This window comes from Papio anubis, chromosome 13 (assembly GCF_008728515.1).
Source record: "Papio anubis isolate 15944 chromosome 13, Panubis1.0, whole genome shotgun sequence".
Lineage (NCBI taxonomy): Eukaryota > Metazoa > Chordata > Mammalia > Primates > Cercopithecidae > Papio > Papio anubis.
In genome coordinates this window covers 64,071,832-64,085,375 of record NC_044988.1, presented here as the reverse complement: position 1 = coordinate 64,085,375, position 13,544 = coordinate 64,071,832, and the positions used below count along the sequence as shown (strand labels likewise).

Sequence of the window (13,544 nt, the reverse complement as noted above, 5' to 3'; positions counted from 1 at the left end):
GTGTGTGTGTGAGCAGAAATTATTTATCCAGTTTTTTTTTTTTTTTTTTTTGAGACGGAGTCTCACTCTGTCACCCAGGCTGGAGTGCAATGGTACAATCTCGGCTCACTGCAACTTTTGCCTCCCAGGTTCAAGCGATTCTCCTGCCTCAGTCTCCTGAGTAGCTGGGATTACAGGTGCGCGCCACCACATCTGGCTAATTTTTAATAGAGATGGGGTTTCGCTATGTTGGCCAGGCTGGTCTCGAACTCCTGACCTCATGATCTGCCCACCTCGGCCTCCCAAAGTGCTGGGATTACAGGTGTGAGCCACCGTGCCCGGCCAGATACTTTTAAAAAGACATCACAAGAGTAACCTTTAAATTTTTTTAATTGACAGGTAAATATTGTATGTATTTATGTTGTATAACATTGTATTTTTGTTTTCTTTTTTAAAGATAGAGTCTCGCTCTGTCACCCAGGCTGGAGTGCAGTGGGGCAATCATGGTTCACTGCAGCCTTGACCTCCCAGGTTCAAGTGACTCTCCTACCTCAGCCTCCTGAGTAGCTGGAACTATAGACACATGCCACCATACCCAACTAATTTTTTAAAATTTTTATGTAGAGATGGGGTCTCGCTGTGTTGCCCAGGCTGGCCTCAAACTCCCTGGCTCAAGCAATCCTCCTGTATTGGCCTCCCAAAGAGTCAGGATTATAGACGTGAGCCAGTGTGCCCAGCTATAACACTATGTTTTGATATATGTATACATTGTGGAATGGCTAAATCAAGCTATTTAACATATGCATTACTTCACATACTTATTATTTTTTGTGGTGAGAACCCTTAAAATCTACTCTCTTAGCAACTTTTAAATATGTAATATATTATTATTAACTATAGTCACCATGTTGTACAATAGATCTCTTGAACTTGTTCCTTCTGTATAACTGAAATTTTGTGTCCTTTGACTCATATTTTCCTATTTCCCTCACCCCCTCCAGGCTCTGGTAACTACCACTCTCCTCTCTGTTTCTATAACAGAGTTTGACTTTTTTAGATTCCACATGTAAGTGAGATCATGCAGTATTTGTCTTTCTGTGCCTGGCTTATTTCACTTAACATAATGTCCTCCAGTTTCACCCATGTTGTTGCAAATTTAGTATCTCATCTTCTGTTTCTTGCCTCCGTTTTGTTTTCTCATATAGGCATCTTCCACAAGGCTGGCAGTATGGTCTCCAACAATTTTGAAGCTCACCTGTTTTGCTTCAGTCCTGTCTACTTTCCAGTGGATTTATAGAATTCCAAGTTAATAAATCCCAGAGGAGGTGTGTGATTGACTTGGCTTAGGATAGTTTCCAATCCTGGTCAATTAGAGTTACTGCAGGTTTTGGAGCAGTGGTATCTATTTAGGAAGTTACCTTCCATTTGTATAGTGTAGTTTAAATAAGGGAAGGAGCATTTCCTGAAAGAAGTACATATTTCACTGGGCACAGCTGTGCACACCTGTAGTCTCAGCTACTTGGGAGGCTGAGGAAGGAGGATCGCTTGAGCCTTGGGCAACATAACTAGACTCCATCTCTAAAAAATGAGTAAAAATTATTTTTGCCTGGGCACAGTGGCTCACGCCTGTAAACCTAGCACTTTGGGAGGCCCAGGCAGGTGGATCACTTGAGGCCAGGAGTTTGAGACCAGCCTGGCCAATATAGCCAAACCCTGTCTCTACTAAAAAGAAAATACAAAAATTAGCCAGGTGAGGTCGTGCATGCCTGCACTCCCAACTACTCAGGAGGCTGAAGCATGAGAATTGCTTGAACCTGGGAAGTGGATGTTGCCGTGAACCAAGATTACGCCACTGCACTCCAGCCTGGGTGACAGAGCAAGACTCCATCTCAAAAAAAGAAAAAAAAAAATTTTTTTTTAAAAGTAAGTACATATTTCAAAAGCAGAAGAGTCCTTAGAGAGGAGAAAATATGTCTCTTACACGTTTTAGACCTAATGTCATTTACCCTGTCTGTATTTATATATATGGTCATTGCAACAATGGTTTCAAATCCCTCCCTGTGTCCAAACCACTGTCATGGAACTCTGCACTGCCCTCCCGTTTGGACTCTGGCTCAGCCAGGAGGCTTGCTTCAGGTCAATGAAATAATGGTGAGTGTGACACAACCAGAACCCATATTGGTGGTTGCTAGGGGCTGGGGGTGAGGAGAAATGGGCAAAAACTTCTTCCGGGTGCAGAGTTTGATTCTGGAGTAATGGAAAGGTCTGAAACTAGATAGAGATGGTAGTCACCCAACATCATCAATGTACAAAATGCCACTGAAGTATTCACTTCCGTGAATTTTATGTTATGTCAATAAAACCTCAATCATTTTTTAAAGAATCTAAAAAACAACCCAATTAAAAATGGGCAAAATATTTGAATAGACATTTCTCCAAAGAAGATATTCAAATGCCCAATAAGCACATGAAAATATGCTCAATAACATTAGTCATAAGGAAAATGCAAATCGAAACCACAGTTAGATGCCACTGATACCACTTCATTCTGATGAGAATGACTATAATACAAAAGATGAACAATAACAAGTATTGGCAAAGGTGTGAAGAGATGGGAACCTTTCTAAACTGCTGGTGGGAATGTAAAATGATGCAGCCACTTTGGAAGACAGTTTGGCAGTTTCTCAAAAAGTTAAACATAGAGTTAACCATATGATCCAGCAATTTCATTCATATATACATATACACACACATATACATCCAAGACAATTAAAAACACATAGTCACACAAAAACTTGCACACAAATGCTCATAGCAGCACTATACATAAAAGCCAAAAATGTAAACAGCTCAAATGTCCATTGACTTGTGAATGGATAAACAAAATGTGTGTGGTACAATGGAATACTATTCAGTAATGGAAAGAAATTAAGTACTGATACATGCATGGAGGAACTTTGAAAATGTCATGCTAAGTGAAAGGAGACATACACAAAGCACCATATATTGTATGATTCTGTTTGTATGAAATGTCTAGAATGGGCAAATCCATTGACAGTAGATTAGTGGCTACTGAGGACTGAAAGGAGGGGGAGTAAAAGAGAACAGTTGCTAGCTGGTACAGTGTTTGAAATTTGTTCAGATATTTTAAAATCCTGGAATTAGATTGTGGTGATGGTTGCATAACCTTGTGAATATACTAGAACCACCAATTGTCTATTTATTTTTATTTTTTATTTTTTAGTGATACAGTCTTGCTCTGTCACCCAGGCTGGAGTGCAGTGGGACAATCATAGCTTACATATCATAGCCTCAAATCCCTGGGCTCAAGCACTCCTCTAACTTCAGCTAGATTACAGGTATGCACCACTAAGCCCAACTAATTGATTTTTGTTTTTTGCTTTGTAGAGATGGGGTCTCGCTCTATTTCCCAGCTTGGTCTTGAACTCCCTGGCCCAGCTGATCCTCCCGCCTCAGCCTCTCAAAACACTGGGATTACAAGTGTGTGCCACCATGCCCAGCCACTAACTGTATATTTTAAGAGTTAATTTTATGGTATTGAATTACATCTCACTTTTTTTTCAGTTCAAAACATTACAATGAGCTTGTTTTTAAGGTTTATTGAAGTATAATTCACATACGCATACACCCTTGGAGTGTAAAAGAAACCCACCTTTTTAAGGTATACAATTCAATGAGTTTTGATACATACTACAGTCATGTAACCATCACTGAAATCAAAAAATAAAATATTTCCTTTATCCTAAATGTTCCTACATGCCCTTTTGCAGTCAGTTCCCTCTCTACCTCTAGCTCCTGGAAACCACTGATCTGAATTCCACTCCTATAGTTTTCTCTTTTCCAGAATGCCACATAATGAGTCATTCAGTATGTAGGCTTTTCTAAGTATCTTACAATGGACTTGGTTTTAATGGGACTTACCTTGACTACCATCCAGACCCAGCAGTCAAACAACAGGGCTACTTCTCTCTAGAATCCAAGGTTGTATACAAATAACAATCAAATCTAAGCACTTACTTTACAGAAGGCAATATATCATAGCAGTTAAAATCACAGTATGTAGAATTAGACCAACCTGGGTATATTAGTCTGTTTTCACACTGCTAATAAAGACATATATGACTGGGTAATTTATACAGGAAAAAGGTTTAATGGACTTATAGTTCCACATGGCTGGACAATCATGGCGGAAGGCCTCAAAATCATGGTGGAAGGCCTCACAATCATGGCAGAAGGCCTCACGATCATGACAGAAGGTCTCACAATTATGGTGGAAGGCAAGGAGGAGCAAGTCACGTCTTATGTGTATGGCAGCAGGCAAAGAGAGAGCTTGTGCTGGGAAACTCCCCCTTATAAAATAATCAGATCAGCTGGGTATGGTGGCTCATGCCTGTAATCCCAGCACTTGGGGAGGCCGAGGTGGGCAGATTACCTGAGGTCAGGAGTTCAAGACCAGCCTGGCCAACTTGGTGAAACCCCATCTCTACTAAAAATATGAAAATTAGTTGGGCATGGTGGCACGCATCTGTAATCCCAGCTACTCGGGAGGCTGAGGCAGAAGAATTGCTTGAACCCGGGAGACGGAGATTACAGTGAGCTGAGATTGTGCCACTGCACTCCAACCTGGGCAACAGAGCAAGACTCCTGTCAAAAAAAAAAAAAATCATCAGATCTCATGAGACTTATTCACTGTCATGAGAACAGCATGAGAAAGACCTGCCCCCATGATTCAGTTTTCTCCCACTGGGTCCTTTCCACAACATGTGCATATTCAAGATGAGATTTGGGTGGGGACACAGCCAAACCATATCACTGGGTTTGAATCACAGTTCTAAAATTTCCTGTTGTGATAAACTTCAAAAGTTTACTTAAACTCTCTAAGCCTTTTCCTGATTTCTACAATGTGAATAAAAATACCTATTTCATTGGGTTCTTGAGAAGATTCAATTAAAAAGAGAGAATGAATGTCCACACAATGCTCAGAACATGATAGGCAACTAACAAATAATATCTATTATTACTTTATTACTATTATGATTATTACTGATTGGCACAAGGCATATGACCTGTAAGAACACTTAATTCCTTATTTTCACACAGTTGTCATGCCTTAGAGACTTCCCTAACTATCCCTCCAGCTTCAACTCGCCTGAGTACATGATTTTTGTTCTAGTCTTGTATATCTCATAGCTTCTAGGTTATTTCTATTTCACTAGAGACCTTGGGAAAGTTTATTAATCTCTCTAAGTTTTAGATTCCACATCTAAAACAAGGGATTGATAATATTACTTACCACATAAGGTTGTTGTGAGGTTTGAAAGAGGAAATGTACTTTACCTAGTGCTTGCTACTTAAGTAGAAGAGAAGCCCTCTTACCTGCTGTAGTCAGGGCCAACATTTGGATAGTTAATTTAATTAGTTTTTTCAAAGTTGATGAAGAGGGGGCAGTATTATCTATGTTTACATCCAGTCTTAAACCAATAGTTCTTAAAATGTGATCTAGGGACTCTGGAGAGTCCCTGACACACTTTGATGGCTCCATGAGGTCACAGCTATTTTTCTAATAATACTAAGATTTTATCTGGCTTTTTCACTGTCATTCTCCCACAAGAGTACAGTGGAGTTTCCCAGAAGCTACATGACAAGTGACAATGAAGCAGATTGACTGCAGAAGCAGATGTGAGAATCCAACTGTCTTCTCTTAAACCAGACATTAAAGAGACTGCAAAAAGTGTAAAACAATGCCACTCTTCTCACTAAATGTTTTGGAAAATATAGTTATTTTAAAAATATTTAAATGTTTTAATTTATATTAACATTTAATGTGTTTATTATTGTTAATTTGAAACATAATAACAAATAATTTATCAGTTTTAATTTCTAACATGGTAAATATCGACCGATATAATCCACATAAATAAAAGTTCTTTGGAATGCTCAATAATTTCTAAGAAAGTAAAGGGGGGGTCTTTTGGTTTCTGGTCTGGCATGTCAGGAGCTTGAAAGTTGTCATTCCATTCTAATAACAAGTGAAAAGCTGAATCAACTGAAAAATCAACAACTCTTCTTAGATCTGTCAGGCAGACACAGAGAATTACAATTTACCGGAGCAGAGACCCACAGGCAAAACCTCCATTGGACAGTACCAGGGTGGGAAAACATGAACTGCAACTAACAAATTGCTGGAGGCTCAGTGTGGACAAGTCTCAGAGTTCAAAAGCCCTTGTGGGGGAGGGGTGGGGTGCTCCCCATACTTTATAGTAACCATTTTGAAATACAACAAAGCATTTTTTTTTTTTTTTTGAGACAGTGTCGCTCTGTTGCCCAGGCTGTAGTGCAGTGGCACTATCTCTGCTCACTTCAACCTCTGCCCCTGCCTACTGGGCTCAAGTGATTCTCCTGCCTCAGCCTCCTGAGTAGCTGGGACTACAGGCATGTGCTACCACATCCAGCTAATATTTTGTATTTTGAGATGGGGTCAGGCTTGTTAAATACAGTAAAGTTCCTCTTCAAAGACACAGTATGTACAACTTTCTTGTTCTTTGTTCTGCAAGTAATCTTTCCTGCCTTTGCCGTGCTCAGACATGTCCACGCATGCCTTAGCTTTAGTCAGTCTATAACTCACGTCCCCTTCTTTATTTGGGAATGTGTTAGCTTCCTAGTTCCCCCAAAAGTGACCTCCTCCTTTCCTTTGTTCCTCCATTGCGCGTTTACCTATTTAGGAAAAGTTTAAGATCTTGGCCAGTTGGGATCAGTTTAGCATGTGTGGTCCAGTTCCAGCCAATGGAAGCAGGACACAGAAGTAGGGACAGTGTCAGGAATAAATACCCCTGCTTTCCTTTGTTCCTTGTGCTCTTGCAGCAACCAAGAGCATGAGCAGCACCCTTCAGCAGAAGTAAATTTGCCTTGTTGAGAAATCCTTTGTTTGAGTGCTCATTTTCTTTGTGACTCCAAGCAATTGTTTGCAACAGGCTGATCACGAACTCCTGACCTCAAGTGATCCACCTGTCTCAGCCTCCCAAAGTGCTGGGATTACAGGTGTGAGCCACCATGCCTGGCCCAGGGCATTCTTTTACCAAGGTCTAACCTACTGGGGTTTTATCAGAGCCTAACTGACCCAGCATAAGAGAAATGCCTAACTCTAGCAAGCTCCAGACCTTCTGTCCCATCTAAAGGGGAGAAAAAAACTAAGAGGCACTTGTACTGATCACATTCCAGTGACACAGGCTTCCTAAAAGACTGAGACCCAATCATGGGGTTATAGAACACTTCCCACCACCCATCTCTCCCCACCCTACCCTCTACCGCCACATTACTAAAGGCCCATTTACTGCGGGTCCTTTTACCCACTACCTCATGTCTGGCTTTCAACAAAAACTCACAAGGCATATTATAAGGCAAAAAACATAGTTTGATGACAGAACAAACATCAGAACCAGACTCAGATATGGCAGAGATGTTGGAATTATCAGACTAGAAATTTAAATAACTATTATTAATATGCTAATGATTCTCATGGAAAAAGCAGACAACATGCAGAAACCGATGGGTAATCTAAGCAGAGAGATGGAAATTCTGAGAGAGAATAAAAAAGGAATGCTAGGTATCAAAACCGCTGTAACCGAAATGCAGAATGCCTTTGATGGGCACATTAATAGACCACATATGGCTGAACAAAGAATGTCTGAGCTTGAGAATCTGCAATAGTAACTCTCAAAACTGAAAGGCAAAGAGAAAAAAGACTGTGGGAAAAAAACCCGGAAAGAATATCCCAGAAGTGTGAGACAAATACAAAAACTGTAACATACGCAAAAGAAGAATAGAGAAAGGGACAAGAGAAATATCTGAAAAAAAGGAGTCTTGAGATTAAGAAAAAGTTTGAGAATCACTACTTTAAACATTTTCGAGAAAACATACAACTGTATTTATTTTCCAATCTTCTGACACAGAGAGAGGATATTTTCTTGTGTGTGAGTCCACTAATTGGACTCTTAAATAAATCACACCCATGGCACATTGTCTACAGTTTTCAATTTAAATTTCTTAAAGCAGAGTAAGAATTTGAAGATTTTTGCAGAAGAATTGTGGTGCAGGATCTGTCTAGATTTTAACAATTTTCTCCCTGACATCTAATATGACAGCAATTTATTTTACTATGAATCTATCCAAAGCATTCAACTTAATTTTCATAAAGACAACACTTTCCACTCTCTTTTTAGGTCAGTTTGTGTAATTTAAATTAACTTAATACAACTACAAGATTAACAATTGGCTTGAGTAGGCTGGGAAATAATCATAACTACCCTTAGTGTAACTCCCAGCTACAGGGAGCAGGCATTTTGGGCAGCCAGGAACCTGACATGGGTGCTGGTCCCCACATTTTGCAGTGGGAATGGAGAGTATAAGTTAATCTCGGTAGCCAGGTAAAGGGAGATTGATTAAAAGCATTTTGCAAAACGTGGAAACCACTATTAATATTAGTGCCCGACTATTAACTCAAACCCTCCTTGCCCACTAATCCATAATCCTCAATTATAAGAAAGACTTCTTATTTTCATCCTTATCTTCAGTAACCATCACAGTGGGGATAACTTGGGGAATATTTTGATACCAAGTCTAAACAACCCTTCAGTCCCCAGTCCCCTATGCTAGTTTAAATATCCTCTCCTTTGTATCTCCTCTGTTTTTTTATTGTTGTTTTTGTTTTGTTTTGTCTTATTTCATTTTCTTTCTCTTTCTTGGTTTTAAAACCCTGCCCTTTGCTCAACCTTTCTCTTTATCCCTGATCTGTCCCTAAGCCCTGCAATGTCTTCTGCTGACAGGTCTCTTACACTGGACCCCCCTCATGCCCTTTTCCCTGACTTTCTTCCTCTGACTCTTCCCTGCCCCCAGGCTCTCATATAAGTTAAGGGCACTTGGCAATTATCTCACAGAATGTAGCTGTCACCAGGAACTTTCTGGAGGCCAGAGGCCCTATCCTTGTCATTTCGCTCTCTTTCTAGCATCTGGTGCTGGCCCATGGCACATGTCCCTTGCTTCCTGATTTCAAGGGCAGGGGCCAGGGCTGGTCAGCTCTGGATGTGTGCTGAGGGGCTGCAGGGGAGGCCATGCTCAGGGCACATGTAGATGACCAGTGTGTCTGTCTCAGCAGAGGCAAAGTTTTTCCCTCTTGTTTTGACAGTTAGGGTTGCAAAGGCAAGTGGCACAGCCTCCTCAGACAGACATAACATTGTGGCCAAAGCATGGTCAGAACTTAGTTATTGCCTCCACTTGCAGGAATGCCAACAAGGACAGGATAAAAACTTTTTAATCCAAGGAACATTTCTTTTTTTTTTTTTTTTGAGACGGAGTCTCGCTCTGTCGCCCAGGCTGGAGTGCAGTGGCGTGATCTCGGCTCACTGCAAGCTCCGCCTCCCGGGTTCAGGAATCCAAGGAACATTTCTTTGCAGCGAGAGTTAAGATTTACATAGAGCTGTCCGCAACTTGTATAATTGGGTCTGTGGGACGCACACCCTAAACTCCTGTGAGGCCCTTCACCAAACTTTAAATTGCTTCTGGGATTAAAACTGGCTCCCAAACAACCAAGGCTCTAAACTGCTCCATGGCTCCCTGATAGAATCTCTGGAGAGCAGGCCTGGGTGAAGGCACAGGGTGCCCGCCCTGAGCATGCAGGCAGGGCATGACTGCAGAATCAGCGAGAAGCAGCTCCTCGAGCTGTCCTTCCTCTTGGCATCTCACCAGGCATGGAGGTGAGGAAAGTTAGCAGGAAAGTTAGCAGCTAGAGCCCCTTCAGCTATGGCCAACCCCACATTCCCTTTACCTTGCTGTGAAATTTGAAGAAATTGTTTAGTTCTAAGACAGCTAAATAGAATTTGCTATATGCTTCCAGGCACAGCCCCAACCGATGGGGCTAGCTGGAGATGGTCAATGTGGGCAGTTGGAACAATCACTTCTCAAGCCTGGACCTTCCAGCATCATCCCCTGCTATGAGACCTTTTGTCCAGGTAAGTGCCTGTCTCCATCATGGACTTATCTCCACACTGGATGTAGACTGGGTTCTCTCTGTGGCTAAACCTTCTTCAGGTAGGTGAGCAGAAGAGCAAAGGTTGTGAGTGGGAACTTGGCCATAGCTTCCATAGGGTCTTTTATCAGGGAAAGGGAGCAGGCATGTTCTGGGAGTCTAGGCCTGTGTGGGGATGGGGCAGAGTAGGGAGAAGAATGGGGAATAACATTAGAAGGAAGCTTCTGCCCAGTGTAAGGAAAACCTTTCTAGCAATGGAGGCCATACGACAAAGGAATGGGAGGTATGAGCTCTACCTACCTTAAGGTGTTCCAAACAAAAATTGGAAAATTGTGTTGCATGGAAGGTATTCGTGCAATGGAGGGAAGCGAGACAAGACCAGTTACCTTACGATATCTCCGGCAAGTCTAAGATTTTCCAGTCAGCAGTGCTAGTAACTCTAAAGACGGATCTCTTTTCCCCACATATTCCTGATGTTCACAGTCAATCTCCTCTGATAACTGCATGAGGATGGCTTCAAACTGGGCCCAGTTTCTCCCACCAGATCTTTCCCAGCCAGCAACAGTGTGATAGTTACAGATGGAATGTGTGGCTCCCAGAGACACCATCCACCCCCACCCAAGCCCTGACATGAGGCAGAGATCTTGGAGAAAGGTGTGATACCTCTACTCTTCATGAATATCCTAGGGAGAGAGAGGATAATCAAGACTTCATAGTCGATTCTTTAGTACTTGGTAGTTCTACTCTGGCACAAATGGACCAGCAAGGATCTAATCAGAGTGGTAAGGGAAGGAGCCTTGGGGAGAAGGTGAGGAGCCACCTGGCCCTGTCCTTGCTGCCTGTGCTCCTTTCTGAGCCTCAGCTTCCTCATCTTAACATGAGAAGTCAAGGCTTGAGGTTTTCTTTCTTTTTTTTTTTTTCTTTTTGAGACAGTCTCGCTCTGTCACCCAGGCTGGAGTGCAGTGGCACGATCTTGGCTCACTGCAAGCTCCGCCTCCTGGGTTCACGTGATTCTCCTGCCTCAGCCACTCCAGTAGCTGGGACCACATGCGCCCGCCACCATGTCCGGCTAATTTTTTTGTATTTTTAGTAGAAATGGGGTTTCACCGTATTAGCCAGGATGGTCTCGATCTCCTGACCTCATGATCTGCCCACCTCGGCCTCCCAAAGTGCTGGGATTACAAGCATGAGCCACTGCGCCCGGCCAAGGCTTGAGGTTTTCTCTAGTGTGCTGGATCTATAGGTCTGCGGTGCCATTTTCAGCCTCCTTTGAGCGATCCCTCTGTAAGCCTGGGTGGAATTGTCTGCTCTTCCGTGGAGAAACCGTTACTGTGACATTGCAGTGGTTTAATGGTCAGCTTGGATATAGAAGGCCCTGAGTTACGAGCTGTGACATAAAACTGCTTCCAAAGCACAGAATCTACCCACAAACTCACACTGGGAGGCATGAGGGACACTTGTCCTTGGATTCTATTCCTGCTCCTTCATGGGTCTGGAGCAGACTGGGAAACAGCAGTACTGGGAACAAAGGCTGGTTAGAGGGGATATGGAAGTGCTTCTGTTAGTGTCTCCAAGCTCTCTTGCTCAGAAACTCCTCATTGACAGGGCAGCCAAGGGAGATCCCCAACCAAACTCACGAGAAATGAACTAGAAACCAGGAATCAAGTAACAAATGTAAATGCTGGATAGACCCTAGTTTTCCCGATCTCTGCTCATCACATACTCCCTGGGAAGGACTGTATTTGGAGCTGAATTATCATCAGAGAATTAGAGCCAGGGGAGTGGGTGGGGTGATGTCAGTGGCCAGCATCACTGAGTGTGACAGCCTGAAGCCCCCAAGGACACTGCAGGGACAATTCAGGGACAAGCAGGGCTGGCCAGAGGAGCCCACTTCTCTGGTCAGTGTTGGAACCATGCAGCATGCCCTCAAAGGTCCTCTTTTATGGAGCTTATGCAGATCCTTCCTTGCATATCCATTCCTTCAAGTGTGTTAATACCACTGATCTGATGAAAATTCTTTCATTTATCGTGGTTTGATTAGATTTCCAGGGTCTGCTTCTCCTACTTTTGATCTGACATGTCCTGACTTTTAAGGTAACTTCAGTAGGCAGTGAATCTTATCTGTTAGCTGCTGATATTACAGTTTGGCATCTCAAAGGGTAAATTTGATTATATGTTCTAGAAGCGTCTCATTATAAATACCACATACTGATCTTTATAAACATGTTTGCTGTTCTCAGTTTCCCTAAATGGGGAAGAGAGAATTTAAAATGGAAGTGGCCAACCAATCCATTGTGGCAGAATTTGTCTTGCTCGGCCTGTCAGATCAGCCAAGGCTGGAGAAAACATTCTTTGTGCTCATCCTGCTGATGTACCTGGTGATCCTGCTGGGCAACGGGGTCCTCATCCTGGTGACTGTGTCCGACTCCCACCTACACACACCTATGTACTTCTTCCTCGGGAACCTCTCCTTCCTGGACATCTGCTACACAACCTCTTCCATTCCTCTGGTCCTGGACGGTTTCCTGACTCTCAGGAAAACCATCTCCTTCTCAGGCTGTGCAGTGCAGATGTTCCTCTCCTTTGCCATGGGAGCCACAGAGTGTGTGCTCCTGGGCATGATGGCGCTTTGATCGCCACGCGGGCCATCTGCAACCCCTTAGGTGGTACCCAGTAGTCATGGAGCAAGCTGCCTATGTGCCCATGGCTGCCAGCTCCCAACGGCTACAGCCAACCCTTGGTGCAGACTTTGCAGTACAGTTACCCTTCTGTGGGGATGCCAACATCGTTAATCATTTCACCTGTGAGATCCCAGGTTCTGAAGCTGGCTCCAGCGACATCTCCCATCAATGTGATCAGCATGGGGGTGGCCAACATGATCTTCCTGGGGTCCCAAGATTTTCATCTTGTCTCCTTACATCTTTACACTACCACCATCCTGAGGATCCCTCAGCTGAGGGACGCAAGTAAAGGCTCTCCACGTTGCCTGCACATCTTACTGTAGTGGGTGATTTTCTATGGACTATTCTTTTCATGTATGCAAAGCCCAAGTCTAAGGACCCCTGGGGCAGACAAACAGGATGTTCTAGACAAGCTCATCTCCTCTTTATGGAGTGTTGATCCCATGCTCAACCCCATCATCTACAGCCCGAGGAACAAGGGACGTGAAGGCTGCCAGAGGAGCCCAAGTCAGAAATGCTTCACCCAGCGATAGTGAGAGGGAAGCAGTGTGTCTTTTGGTTCTGTTGTTTACACAAGGGGGTCTACTCGAGTAAGCACAGACTTGCTTAATGGTCCCACACAACAGTTTCCAAACTGATGTTCACTGAGATGGGGCTTTCTTGGTGGAAGCTGGAACACTAACTCTTTAGAATGTGCTAAATTACCTAGAACCGAGAATAGAAGTGACTATTAAATTTTTCTTTGTATTTTATTCTGAAAAATAAGCAATAAAAATTAGAACTTTAATAAAAACAAACACTTATTTCTTTGTTCATGTGCAGACCAGTTTCAATTTGTATGT

General features: G+C 42.9%; 1 pseudogene; it reads left to right on the top strand.

Moving 5' to 3' along the window:
* Positions 1–12,291: 12,291 nt before the first annotated feature.
* Positions 12,292–13,235, top strand: LOC116270101 (annotated as a pseudogene).
* The last annotated feature ends 309 nt before the right edge of the window (positions 13,236–13,544 follow it).